Source organism: Mytilus trossulus, chromosome 12, assembly GCF_036588685.1.
Source record: "Mytilus trossulus isolate FHL-02 chromosome 12, PNRI_Mtr1.1.1.hap1, whole genome shotgun sequence".
Lineage (NCBI taxonomy): Eukaryota > Metazoa > Mollusca > Bivalvia > Mytilida > Mytilidae > Mytilus > Mytilus trossulus.
The window spans coordinates 6,812,072-6,824,797 of NC_086384.1; the positions used below are offsets into that span (position 1 = coordinate 6,812,072).

Below are 12,726 nucleotides of genomic sequence, written 5' to 3' on the forward strand. Positions count from 1 at the left end.
GTCACAAATCTTACATTACTACCTGGTTTTTTTCGTGTTCATATTTAAAAAAAATAAAATATTATTAGCTTAACACTTGTTGTGAATGCGGATTCATGCGACCTGCCTAGGTAATGCTGAGCCATTTTGGAATTCATACGATTCCCTTTTCTACTCCGAAATGTTGTCGACTTTAATGCACCGTTTTTAATATTATATGGACATTCTGTTTTCATGTATCCGTTTATCCATCCGTCCGTCCCGTATCAGGCACATAAACTTAAAAATCAGTGCGCATGCACATAAACTTAAAAATCAGTGCGCATGCACATACACTTAAAAATCAGTGCGCATGCACATAATGAGGTGCACTGTTTAACATGTACAAGATGTAGATGCCAGATTTCGATTTTCCTTTAAAATAGAAAAAAACGGGTAAGGTTTTGAAATATGGTAATTTGATGTCTCATCTGGATTTTTTATAATAGTTTTATTAAGTTTATTCTTTTGCTGAGTAAAGGGAAATTTAATTGCAATCATACGTGTTAACGATCATGATACAAAAAGTCTTAAATTAAACGGATATTTTTCATTTGCCTCCTCAATTATTTCAAATAAATCAAATGTCACAAATAATGACATCAGTACAGTTCAAGATAATCAGGTATTCTAAGGCTGGAATATCCTGGTTCAGCAATAGTTTCTCTATTGAAGGCCAGATATCGGTTGTGTTCCACTGTGTTGATGGAATTCTGTGTTACATCAGACTTTAACAATCCTAGTTTTGATCTGTAAACATAACTTAAACGTTAGAACATAGTAAAACAACCATTACGAATAAAAGTAACGTAACCAAATACAGCAAGGTGCTGGACAATACGTGTGTATAGCTGCCCAAATGGATAGTAAAATACGTTTACTTTTGTATTTAACTTTTGAAAATAAAATCTATGAATGTATTGAGTCCTTTTACAATTTGCTTGTGAAACAAAATCTTATGTATTATTTTCTATTCCAGCTTTTGATGAGGTTCGTGTTGCTTAGTAAAGTTAATTACGTCTAAAATACATCTCATGCAATGTAGAATTTTAATGATCAGTTTTGAAATTGAAAAAAAAACGCAAATTAAAGAATTTGACTTCCATGGCACTTGAATTGTTTTTTCTCATCATTTACATGTATCTGTGTTATAAAGCAGCAAACTAGTGGACATTGTCTCATGCATGTCGGTTTAATAATAATTATCCTTACCAAAGAGAATATATCATCTTTCAAAAGAACTAACTCACCTAAAGTAGATAACTAATATAACGATGATAAAATTCATAAACAATAATTAAGAAGTCAATGTGGCTGCAAAGACTTCAACTGGAAAAAAAGAAACAATGACTCATTTAGATAAGACGATCTCTGAATTTTGAAATATTGTCCTACCGAATAACAGACAATCCAGAGAGTTAAAATGAAATGCCCTGTTATTTGGTTTGACCCAAGTGCCTTGACATATCGTAACAATTGCTACTGGTATGAATTAGGTGTAGTATACGGAAGAGGATACATTTGCCTACTGTTCTTTTATGTCAATCGGCTATCTTTTTTATATGGGTTTGTACTACATCGGCGTTGGTATTGCTGATATCTAGAATAAAACGAGTAATATCAACCAAGCTTTTATTTATTCGATATTTTGATGTTTGAATATCAAAATCCAATTTATCAATAATTCGATAAAGAACATAAAATTGCAACAAGAACGCTTACATTCCCTTGTCACTGTACTCGTTAAGACATTTGGTATGAATGCCTTCGAAAGTATTTTTTAGTGTTTCCGAACTTATATGAGACACTCACCCTGTCGTCGCATCTTATGAAGTTCGTGCGGTTTCCGCTGGTTTTTTTTGTTACATTGATTTGTTTATTGTTATTCGATTAATGAGATTTTAACATAGTTAAACTTCCAATCTAGTATGGGGAAAATACATATCAGTTGGTGTTTGGACGGAAATTAATGCATACGTTACATGATTTTCAATGTTTTACTGTTAATCACTTCATCTTCCAAAACTATATAAAAATCTGTGAACAGTACATCTTAGAAAGTGAATTACTGATAATGTAACCTATGTGTTTAATATTAACAAAAATGGTTAGTTTGTCATACATAAAACTGCATATGGCTATACATTTTAGTGAACACGTAAATAATATTATACTACATATATCATTCTGCATACTATAAAAATGCAACGCTGCGTTTTCACTCAAATGTGATCTTTCAAATATAGGATAGAAGTTAGTTTGCTTTCTAAAACATTTTTTTTTTGTTCCTGGGTAACTAGATTACAGGCTCAAACCTCATCCAAGAGTCTACGTGATAAAATATTTCATGCACAGGTATAACGTATATACCCGGACTGAAATGTGTTTCATTTACCTGAAACTGAAAAGTCTAATGTATCCTCGTCGCACGTTTTAGCAATAGTAACAATCTCAGAGGATCCTGGAAACATTGGTGATGAAAGTTCTGTCTTCATTGGAGTTGTAATCTCTGTTACCATTGGAGTTGTTAACTCTGTTACCATTGAAGACGTTATCCTATGTATGAAAGTTGGTGGATAAGATAAAGTCTTTGGCATTTGAGAATAGTGCTTTAACGGACCAGTTTACTCTACAAAATACAGATCAGTTATAACAGCAATTTGACACTGCCTCATTCTATTACTATCTGAATATATAGGACTCATTAATAGTTTTATAAACCTTTAAATACCGCAGTCACACTAGGCCACGATCGCACTAAGATCTCGGAAAAAAATGCAAATTTTGACGATCGTAGTGCGATCGTGAAGATCGCAGCAAGGTCGTGGTACGGTCGTGGTATGGTCGTGGTATGGTCTTGGTGAGGTTTCATGATCGTGATGAGCGTTGCCGACTTTGAACATGTTCAAAACCATCGTGGGGTGATCGTGGCAACATTAGGTCGTAGAAGAAGCGTAGTGAGAGCGGAGTTAGGTCGTGGTAAGATCACAAAGGTCGCTGTACCATCGTATCGAGAGCGTTGCAAAAGCGCGGTTCTAGTCGGAGAGACTGCGCTACGATATCTCAGTGGCGTTGGTACGAACTCACTACGACCATCACGTTTTCACCGCGACCCAACCAAGCTTCTACTACGACTGTACCACGTTTATACCACGCTGTTTGAGACCAAAGTACGATTCCATTACGGTCATGTCGTCCTCATCACGCTCTTCTCACGACTTGACTACGATCATACTACGATCATTTCGAGTTCTAGTCATTTTCAATTGAACCATGGAAACACAAGACCATGTACATGTAGTAATGCTTCTTCAATCATTACCACAGATACAAAATCTTAACGAACAGGCCATGATATTGTTATTGAAAGAGCGAAGAAAAAGAATAAGAAGAAGAGACGGCGAAGGTCCTGTTGGGTTCATCCTTGGTTATCAACCGACAGGAGACTCGAGTTTGGTCATTATGATCAGTTGATGAACGAGTTACGAATTGATTTCATCTTGATTGACCAGCAGTATGTTGTGATTCAGGTTAGATTGGTCGGTCCGACATTTCTACTTGATCAGGATTCGTATCAGAGACTCCCTCTTTCTCTACCTCTACCCCTACCACCACGCACACGAGTTCTGGTAGATTTTTGGTGGCATGATGACTGTGTTGTTTCCACGAAATCTACATATTTATGAGAAATAGATGGAATAGAACAGTATTTATATGGAACATGATGTTGACGTTATTGCTGAGAGAGTAGTAAGATCGCGGTATGAACGTGGTATGATCGTAGTATGATAGTGATAAGAGCGTGCTATAATCGCAGTAGAAGCGTGATAATATCGTGTTGCAATCGGATATGCTCGTAGTGAACACGCGATGATCGTCGTAAAATCGTGATAATCGTAGTGAGGTCGCAGAATAAGCGTGGTAAGAACGTGCTGTAAACGTATTGGGATCGTTGTAGAAGCAAGCGTAATGAGGACGTAATATCATCGTGAAAACAACGAACATTTACATTGCAATGCCGCTCATACCGCGACCTCACAATGATCTGAATTTATTTTAGATCGCGGTAAGCATGGTGCGATCGTAGTCTAGTGTGACTGGGGCTTTATGTTACATTTTTGAAATGCTGAAATTTTTTAATGATAACAATCAAGGTAGATAAAACATGTTATAGTTCTGAGTGTGTCGTGGTAGTTTATGTCTTTAAAAACCAAGAATGATTTAGTGTTAATATTTTTGTTAGATGTTGTTTCTTGTGTACAATTTGGAAATTAGTATGGCGTTCATTATCACTGAACTAGTACATATTTGTTTAGGGGCCAGCTGAAGGACGCCTCCGGGTGCGGGAATTTCTCGCTACATTGAAGACCTGTTGGTGACCTTCTGCTGTTGTTTTTTTATTTGGTCGGGTTGTTGTCTCTTTGACACATTCCCCATTTCTATTCTCAATTTTATAATAGACATGTTACGAAAAGGAATATTCACGACGCTGAGGTTGACAAATTACACGTTAACTGTGGGGACTGTGTCAAAACACAAAAGATATTACCTGTGTAAATATTTCGGCGAGCCCTTGCAAATATGATAGACCTTGCACATAATCTTAAGTATTACAATCTGCTTTATACCTGCTCGTAAAAAATATATGTACCGGTCATTTTCATATAGTTATGACGAGCACACAAAGAAGTGTATGTATTTTGATCCAGTTATTTGCCACCTAAATTATTATCTAACGGAGTCTGTTTTAAAACACATAAACATGATTTTTTTACAATTTTAACTGGGAAAATGTAGCATTCTAGTTTAGAAATTTTTTACTCCCGGTCACATAGCTTCGAGGGCATGTATTTTCTTCCTTTGTTTCTTTCCAACTTTGTCCTAATTTAAACAGTTTCTGCTCAATTTGTATTTTCTTTATAAGGTGTATGTGACTGATTGACTATTGGTTGCATAAAGTCCAGTGGCAAATATTTAATACCTGTTCAGAACGAACATTCCTGCAGAGTTTCAAAAGCATTACATATTGACTTTGCATTTACACCTTAACACCACCTTATGCAGATATTTTGTATTTTATAAATTCCTAGAAAGTGTTGTTGAAATTCGCCAACCGTTTCATGAGAAAATGACAATAAAAAAAATTAACACCGATGACCGATGGGTCTTTCCTCTATTTTAGCTAACGATGCAAGGGGTTTCCTAAAAAAAATATAATGGCGTTTTGATAGATGTGTACCTATTACTACTCTACGGAGGTACCATAATTTTTTTTCAGGGAGAGGGAGGGGGCTAGGGTTAGATTTGAAAAAGGCATCAACTAAGAGCTAAACCACTAGCAAAAGGAAAATGTAAAAAAAAAATATTTGCGTATATCAGAGTGACGGGTATATGTCGAACACAACAAAGGCGCTTCAAAACTTTCAGAGTCACTGAAAGCTGATGGAGACAACCGAGAGAATAAATCAATCAGACTGAAGACCTTTGTGCGGGATTAGTACAGCGATAGATTGATTTTTTTCAGGAACTGTAATACAACAATAAAACTATTATCTAACTGGCTTACAATCTAAAATCGAATGAACATGTATAACACTCAGCCCCCCTATTTCTAGCCCATCCACTCTTGCACGCGGACACCTTTCATGTCGTATGATAGCCATCAATATCACAAAAGCAATTGTCTTAAACCATTGTGGTGACGTCAGCCCATTCATTTACCGTGGATTCTTTTTCTAGAATCAACGCTTCCTTAATTCGTCGCTGAAATGGACTCACCTTTTGTCATTCTTTTTGTTTCCTTTGTGTGCCTAATTACATTAAGGTTGAATTGGCCAATTTTACTGATTTCTGTTCAGTAATGGAATTATTTTAAAAACTTACCTTTAATTTTTGTAATTTATATATGCCTGCACTTTGAGTCGAACCCGTCCATGAATTCTCTTCATTGTCACTTACATCAACACATCGACGAAACCTCTCGGCTACCAATTGGTTACGATTCAATTGTCTAATTCATATATATAAATTGAATATTTGATATACATCGGTACAACGGACACACGTAGATTGTACCTTTAAATATACAATAATAGGCAATCATATAGTATGAGTTGGTAGCCGCGAGGTTTCATGGAAATGCTCAATGAGTTAGAACTTGTCGGCTTAGGTTCGAATCCTGTTTTTGTTTTTGTCCCTGTTCTCGACTTTTCCTGGTTTGTTCCTTGTTTATTAAGTGATTTTGGATATTTTGTTTAATAAAAGCGAGTTTGGTCGTTTATTGTTGGATGATTGTTAGCTATTCTACATGTTTAAAACGGAAATGTTAACATTATAGGTGTCTATTTTTGTTTTATAAATCAATATAGTATTATTACATTTGTTTATTCACAAATTCCAATGCTAGAAAATCGTGATGTAGCTAACGAGACTTCTTAGAAATTACGGACACATGCTTTATATATATGTTTTTTGTCAAGTTGTTGTCCGAGGCTTTGACACATTCCCCAATTTTATTAGAAATAAGATCAAATAAATTATTTTGTCAAAACATATAATGTTCAGATGCCTGATAAATGAAAATCTTTAAGGGCAGACGTTATGTGTACAACATGTATTTGTATTGTTTTAACCATAATGATTTAAATGTAATATATGATATATTGTAATGCATCGTTTGTCACGATAACATGGTTATTTAAACTCACTAACAATACCTTCTAATTAAGAATAGGCTTTAATTTTGAAAAGACATTATCACAATAGTTTAAGTTATAGATACAATGGATAAGCGTTGATTCATGAAAAACAAACCATTCGCCCTGCGGGCTCATGGTTTCTTTTTCAAGAATCAACGCTTATCTATTGTATCTATATCACATAATATTAGGATGTTACATAATGATGTTCTATATAACTGTGATTTGAGAATTCATCAAGACGCACATGATCTAATTTTTATCTATAATCAATGTTTTGACACCGTCCCCAAATTTAAAGTGTAATTTGTCAACCTCAGCGTCGAGAATATACCTTTTCGTAACCTGTCTAATAGCGCCTACAATCAAAGTTTTGATTCTTTGAAGAAGCACTTAATGGAATCAGCTTATTGTTTAAACATATGTCTATAATTATTTTAACGGAGAAAAAGTTCTGGTGATTTTTGTTAAGTGAGTATGTCCATGAGAGACTGTGTTTTCATTGTGAACGTTTCTTTTTCTTAATAAAATTTTGTGATGCCGGGAAACAGAATACAAATAAAAAGAACAAGCAGTCCGATGTCGGAACTATTCATCTAGTGACCGTACAACACACATTCTAATACTGACATTATAACAGATTCAATTACTATTGTTGCTACTGTGTCCAGCGATTATTAGCTTGCTGTTCTGACTAACATTGTAATAGAATTGATTCGGTAATCAAATGCAGATCAAATTTTTATTGGAATTACCAGTTGTATCTTTATTACCGATAACATTCATTAGAGAGTGGTAACATAGCACATTAATGAATTATCACCTTTAATAATATGATAAAATACATTACAATTGAAAAAAATAAAATTATTTTGTACTGTTTCACCACTGTCCAAGGTTAGGGGGAGGGTTGGGATCCCGCTAACATGTTTAACTACGCCACGTTCTGTATGTATGTGCCTGTCCCAAGTCGGGAGCCTGTAATTCAGTGGTTGTCGTTTGTCGATGTGTTACATACATTTAGTTGTTTTTCGTTCATTTTTTGTACATAAATTAAGCCGTTAGTTTTATCGTTTGAATTGTTTTACATTTTTTATTTCGGGTTTTTATATAGCTGACTATGCGGTATGGGCTTTGCTCATTGTTGAAGGCCGTACGTGACTGTAGTTGTTAAATGCTGTGTCATTTGGTCTTTTGTGGAGAGTTGTCTCATTGGCAATCATACACTGGCAAAATAGCTACGGATGTTTTACGGACGTTTTGAAATACGTCCGTAAAACATCCGTATCAGGACGTTTAACGGAAATTAGTCTTTTAGTTTGGAATGGGGAATACTTGTGTAAAGTGTAGAAAAGTCAAATGTTTTGATACTATTGCAAGATGAGAGTCTTAGATTGAATGTACTCTAAAAGATCTTTGGGATTTTTTAGTGTCCACATCTGATTAACGCCACCTCTAGAATAGGCAATTTCACAATAACTTCGAAGTCCGGCTTTGATTGCTGATAAAATAGATGCAAATAATTTATAAAGATGTTTCGTGGAGCATGTGGTATGAGTGACAATGATACAACTCTCCATTCAAGTCATTATTTGTAAAAGTAAACCTTTTGAGGTCTAAGTACGGTCTTCGGGTGTAATACCACCATTGATTTTCTCCTTTTTGTCTTTGTTAAATTTGCACTTTTCAAAAACATTGTGCAGAATTTATCTTTGTTTCAAATAAAGAAATATTAGGCATGAGTAAAGTTTTATCCTGTCTAGTACTATAGAAAAATTGTCACACAACATTTCATTGCTTATATTATAAAGTATATAACCATCACTGGAAGTTAACCAATCAAAATTCCCCCCTCATTTAACCTGTGTACAAGCTTTAGTAACCATGTAACCTCAAGTTTCCAAAATATTCTATACAAACCCCAAATAAAACAATAATGGTGCTTTGAAATACCAAAGATATATGTTTATGACCCAGAAATGTATACTGCAATAAAATTTAGGATGAATTACCTACAAATATCAAATTCAAGGGAATATTTTTATTCGACCTATTTTCGTATGCAACCGGATTTGACGTACCATGATTTGGTGGTATTACACCTAAAGAAGAAATTATTGTTTAATAAACTGAATGTGACTTTTTTCCTCTGTAATACTGTTAACTTCAAGCATTCCTATCAAGTTTTGTCACAATCAGTTCAATAGTGTGAGAAAAATCTAGTATGATGAAAGACGACATCTACAGCGATTCGAGCCAAATTTCTTTGACAAATCCAAACCAAGCCGAATCATGATAGAATATAGTGTGGACCAATACGTTATCAAATATTTATCTCATCTGCCTACAAACAGTTGAATGTGATACAAAAGATGACTTTAGGATGATAAATACCACTAATGAACCTCTTTGTCTTTTTTATAAGGTCTCTTTTGGTCCATTTATACCTCTCATTTCCTCAAATGTCAACTTTTCAGGCCAATAAATAAAAATAATTGGGTAACTTTTACTCATGTATGATAGAACTGTTATAATAAATGAGTAATTGAAGTATTCAAGCAGAATGAACGATCCATATAAAATTTTACTGTCTCCAAGGAGGTTTTAAGAAGTCCTTACGTAAAAATTTAATTTACGCCGCATTTCAGAGAGGGACATAAAGAGCTTCTCTTTTAAAGAATAATTTGTTGTTACTGCTTTAAAAATAATTGCATTTACTTATTACTATATATTTTTTAAAGGATTTCTTAGGAAAATTTTCTATTATCGCAGAATATGAGAAATAAAGAGAAAAAGCTCCCTAAAACACTAAGTATTGCTTGTTCTGTCTACTAATATCCATGATAAAGTCATATTTCAAGGAAATTTTCTCATAAAATGTGTTTTGGAGACTCAATTCACTCAGAATATTTCATTTCCTGTAATTTTTCACTTAAATTGCAAGACATTTTAACACATGAGAGTTCTCACAAGGTCAAAGGTGCATGTACAGCTTCCCATATTAGGTGTAATACCATCATTGATTTTCTCCTTTTAGTCTTTGTTAAATTTGCACTTTTCAAAAACATTGTGCAGAATATATCTTTGTTTCAAATAAAGAAATACTAGGCATGAGTAAAGTTTTATCCGGTCCAGTACTATAGACAAAAATTCACATAATATTTCATTGCATATAAGAAAATAGCCATCACTGGAAGTTATCCAATCAAATTCCCCCCTTATCTAACCTGTGTACAAGCTTTAGTAACCATATAACCTCAAGTTTCTAAAATATTCTATAGAAACCCCAAATAAAATAATAATGGTGCTTTGAAATACCCAAGATATATGTTTATGACCCAGAAATGTTTTACTGCAATAAAATGTGGGATTAATTACCTACAACTGTCAAATTCAAGGGAAAATTTTCGTCTGAAACCGGATGTGACGTACCATGATCTGGTGGTATTAAACATCCAACACGGAGCCTTGGCTCACACCGTACAGCAAGCTATAAAGGGCCCCAAAAATTACTAGTGTAAAACCATTCAATTGGGAAAACCAAAGGTTTTATCTATATAAAAAAACTAGAAACTAGAAACATTTATGAACCACTTCAACAAACGACAACCACTGAACATCAGGTTCTATATACAAAATGTATATATATAAAAAAAAGTCTAAATTGAAAACAACGTTCAAACCAATGATTGCGTTGGATAAAAACTGCATTTTGTATACGTGTGCATGTAACAAGTCTCGTTGTAGAGGGGTCTAAATACAGCGAAAACAACATTTTCCAAAAGACCAAAAGACCAATCTGTATATATATTTTATGTGACTGTATCTTACATTAATTTGTAGGATCCTTTACTACAGATAATTTAGCTGATCTGTAACAATAACATCTTCATGCCTTATATATCATGTACTGTAGTACGCCGCTAGATAAAAACTGACGTGGAAAGGTAACACATGGCCAGCGAAAGCTCTTTATTTGAGAGCCCAGGTGGTCGTATGGTCTAGCGGGACGGCTGCAGTGCAGGCGATTTGGTGTCACGATATCACAGTAGCATGGGTTTGAATCCCAGCGAGGGAAAAACCAAAAATTTGCGAAAGCAAATTTACAGATCTAACATTGTTGGGTTGATGTTTAGACGAGTTGTATATACATTGTATACACAGCCATGTATCACCATCATTGATGGCGATCCGATGGATACATCTGTTGTAGGGTTGTCACTGACTCAGACGTACTTGTGAATATAATTATGTTATGTGACTGTATCTTACATTGATTAATTTGTAGGATATATATATATATATATATATCAGAATTTTGTGTGACGTCATCTAAGTAACTAGCGAGATGTCCTCCGAATACTACCGACGGTCACATGTATACCCCAATATCATAAACATAAACAAAACTATAAAGAGATTGCAACCCTCGTGTTATAGAATTTGTATAGGTCTGTTTGATTTCATGTTATGGGTTAACACACAAGTTTATTAACACTATTACCTATGTAAGAATGATTTTTTGTCGATCGAATCAGTGAACGAAGTGATTCACCTTTGTTTCAGTTTCAATGTTGACATTAGTTTCCTTTAAATGGTTGAAGACGAGATGCATGCGTCACCAATCTCTAGCTAAACAAAAGTAAAATCACAAAAATACTGAACTCCGAGGAAAATTCAAAACGGAAAGTCCCTAATCAAATAGCAAAATCAAAGGATAAAACACATGGACAACAGCTGTCATATTCCTGACTTGATACAGGCATTCTCAAATGTAGAAAATGGTGGGTTGAACCTGGTTTTATAGCACTAAACATCTCATTTTTATGACAGTTGCATCAAATTCCGTTATTTTTACAACGATGAATTAACGGTCAAATCAATACGGCTTTAAAGAGCTCAAATTGTTCACTTGCAAGTGAATAATTCATCAGCGACATGTATTTGACTGTTTTGACAAAATTGAACCAAATTGGCTGATAAAAACGAATCATTATTTCATTATTTCACTTTTATCAATGATTGAACCAAACGAAATCATATTCTATTTTTTTTTTACCTATCTCGTAGCTAGTGCCCTTTAAGATTGGCAAAAAAAAAGAGATAACGGAAACATCAAAGCTGACAGATTGTCAATTATACTTGACATTTATTCCGTATATAAAAATGTAGTTGATCAATTTCTTAAAGTATCTGCGATACGGACTTGGACACTAACTTACAAGGATTGTACTTGGTCGAGTTAGGCGAACCCTTTTGTAAAAAGAGATACCAGAGGTAGTCAAACTCATAGATCGAAAACAAACTGACAATGCCATGGCTTAAAAAGAAAAAGATAAACAGACAAATAATAGTACACAAGACACAACATAGAAAACTAAAGATTAAGCAACACAAACCACAGCGAATGCCTGTATCAAGTCAGGAATATGACAGCTGTTGTCCATGTGTTTTATCCTTTGATTTTGCTATTATGCATTAGGGATATGTATGCCTTTATTTAACATATCTTGAATAATTTACTAAATGTTATTAAAATGGTTTATTTTTTCACATGAAAATATGAAATAAATGTAGTTAGCAAAACATAATAAATAATAGAATATACCATATGGCATTCAATTGTGTAGACTAGGACATAAGACACTTTCTTTAGTTGGTCATATTAATATGTGAATGTTAAAATTTACCGTTCAGTAATCCGTACATAAGATTCCCCATTTAGAACCATTGTCCACAAGTTGCAAAACTTCTTATAATAACTTTAAACGCAATTGTTTCTTTGTAATTGACAACAATTGAATGAAGATATAACAAGAAATGTTAATCTCTCTGTAATAGTACCATATTGAATCATTTGCTCTGTTCAAGGAATGATGAACTTGTATTTAAGTAGTCCTTTATTTAACACAAGAGATGATTTAACTATTGATCTTACTTTTAAACAACATGCATTCCTTTGCAGACAAATGGTCCAAAAAGAACATCAAGGAAATTTAAATTAACTAGC

The 12,726-nt window shown here is 34.1% G+C and overlaps 1 long non-coding RNA gene across 1 annotated transcript; it reads right to left on the reverse strand.

Annotated features, from left to right (window-relative positions):
• Nucleotides 1–482: 482 nt before the first annotated feature.
• LOC134693710 (uncharacterized) lies at nt 483–2,643 on the reverse strand. Its single transcript, XR_010102448.1, has 3 exons — nt 2,414–2,643; nt 1,269–1,347; nt 483–768 (listed from the first exon to the last, which is right to left on the reverse strand). It is a non-coding gene; the product is annotated as an uncharacterized LOC134693710 (long non-coding RNA).
• Between the last annotated feature and the right edge of the window lie 10,083 nt (nt 2,644–12,726).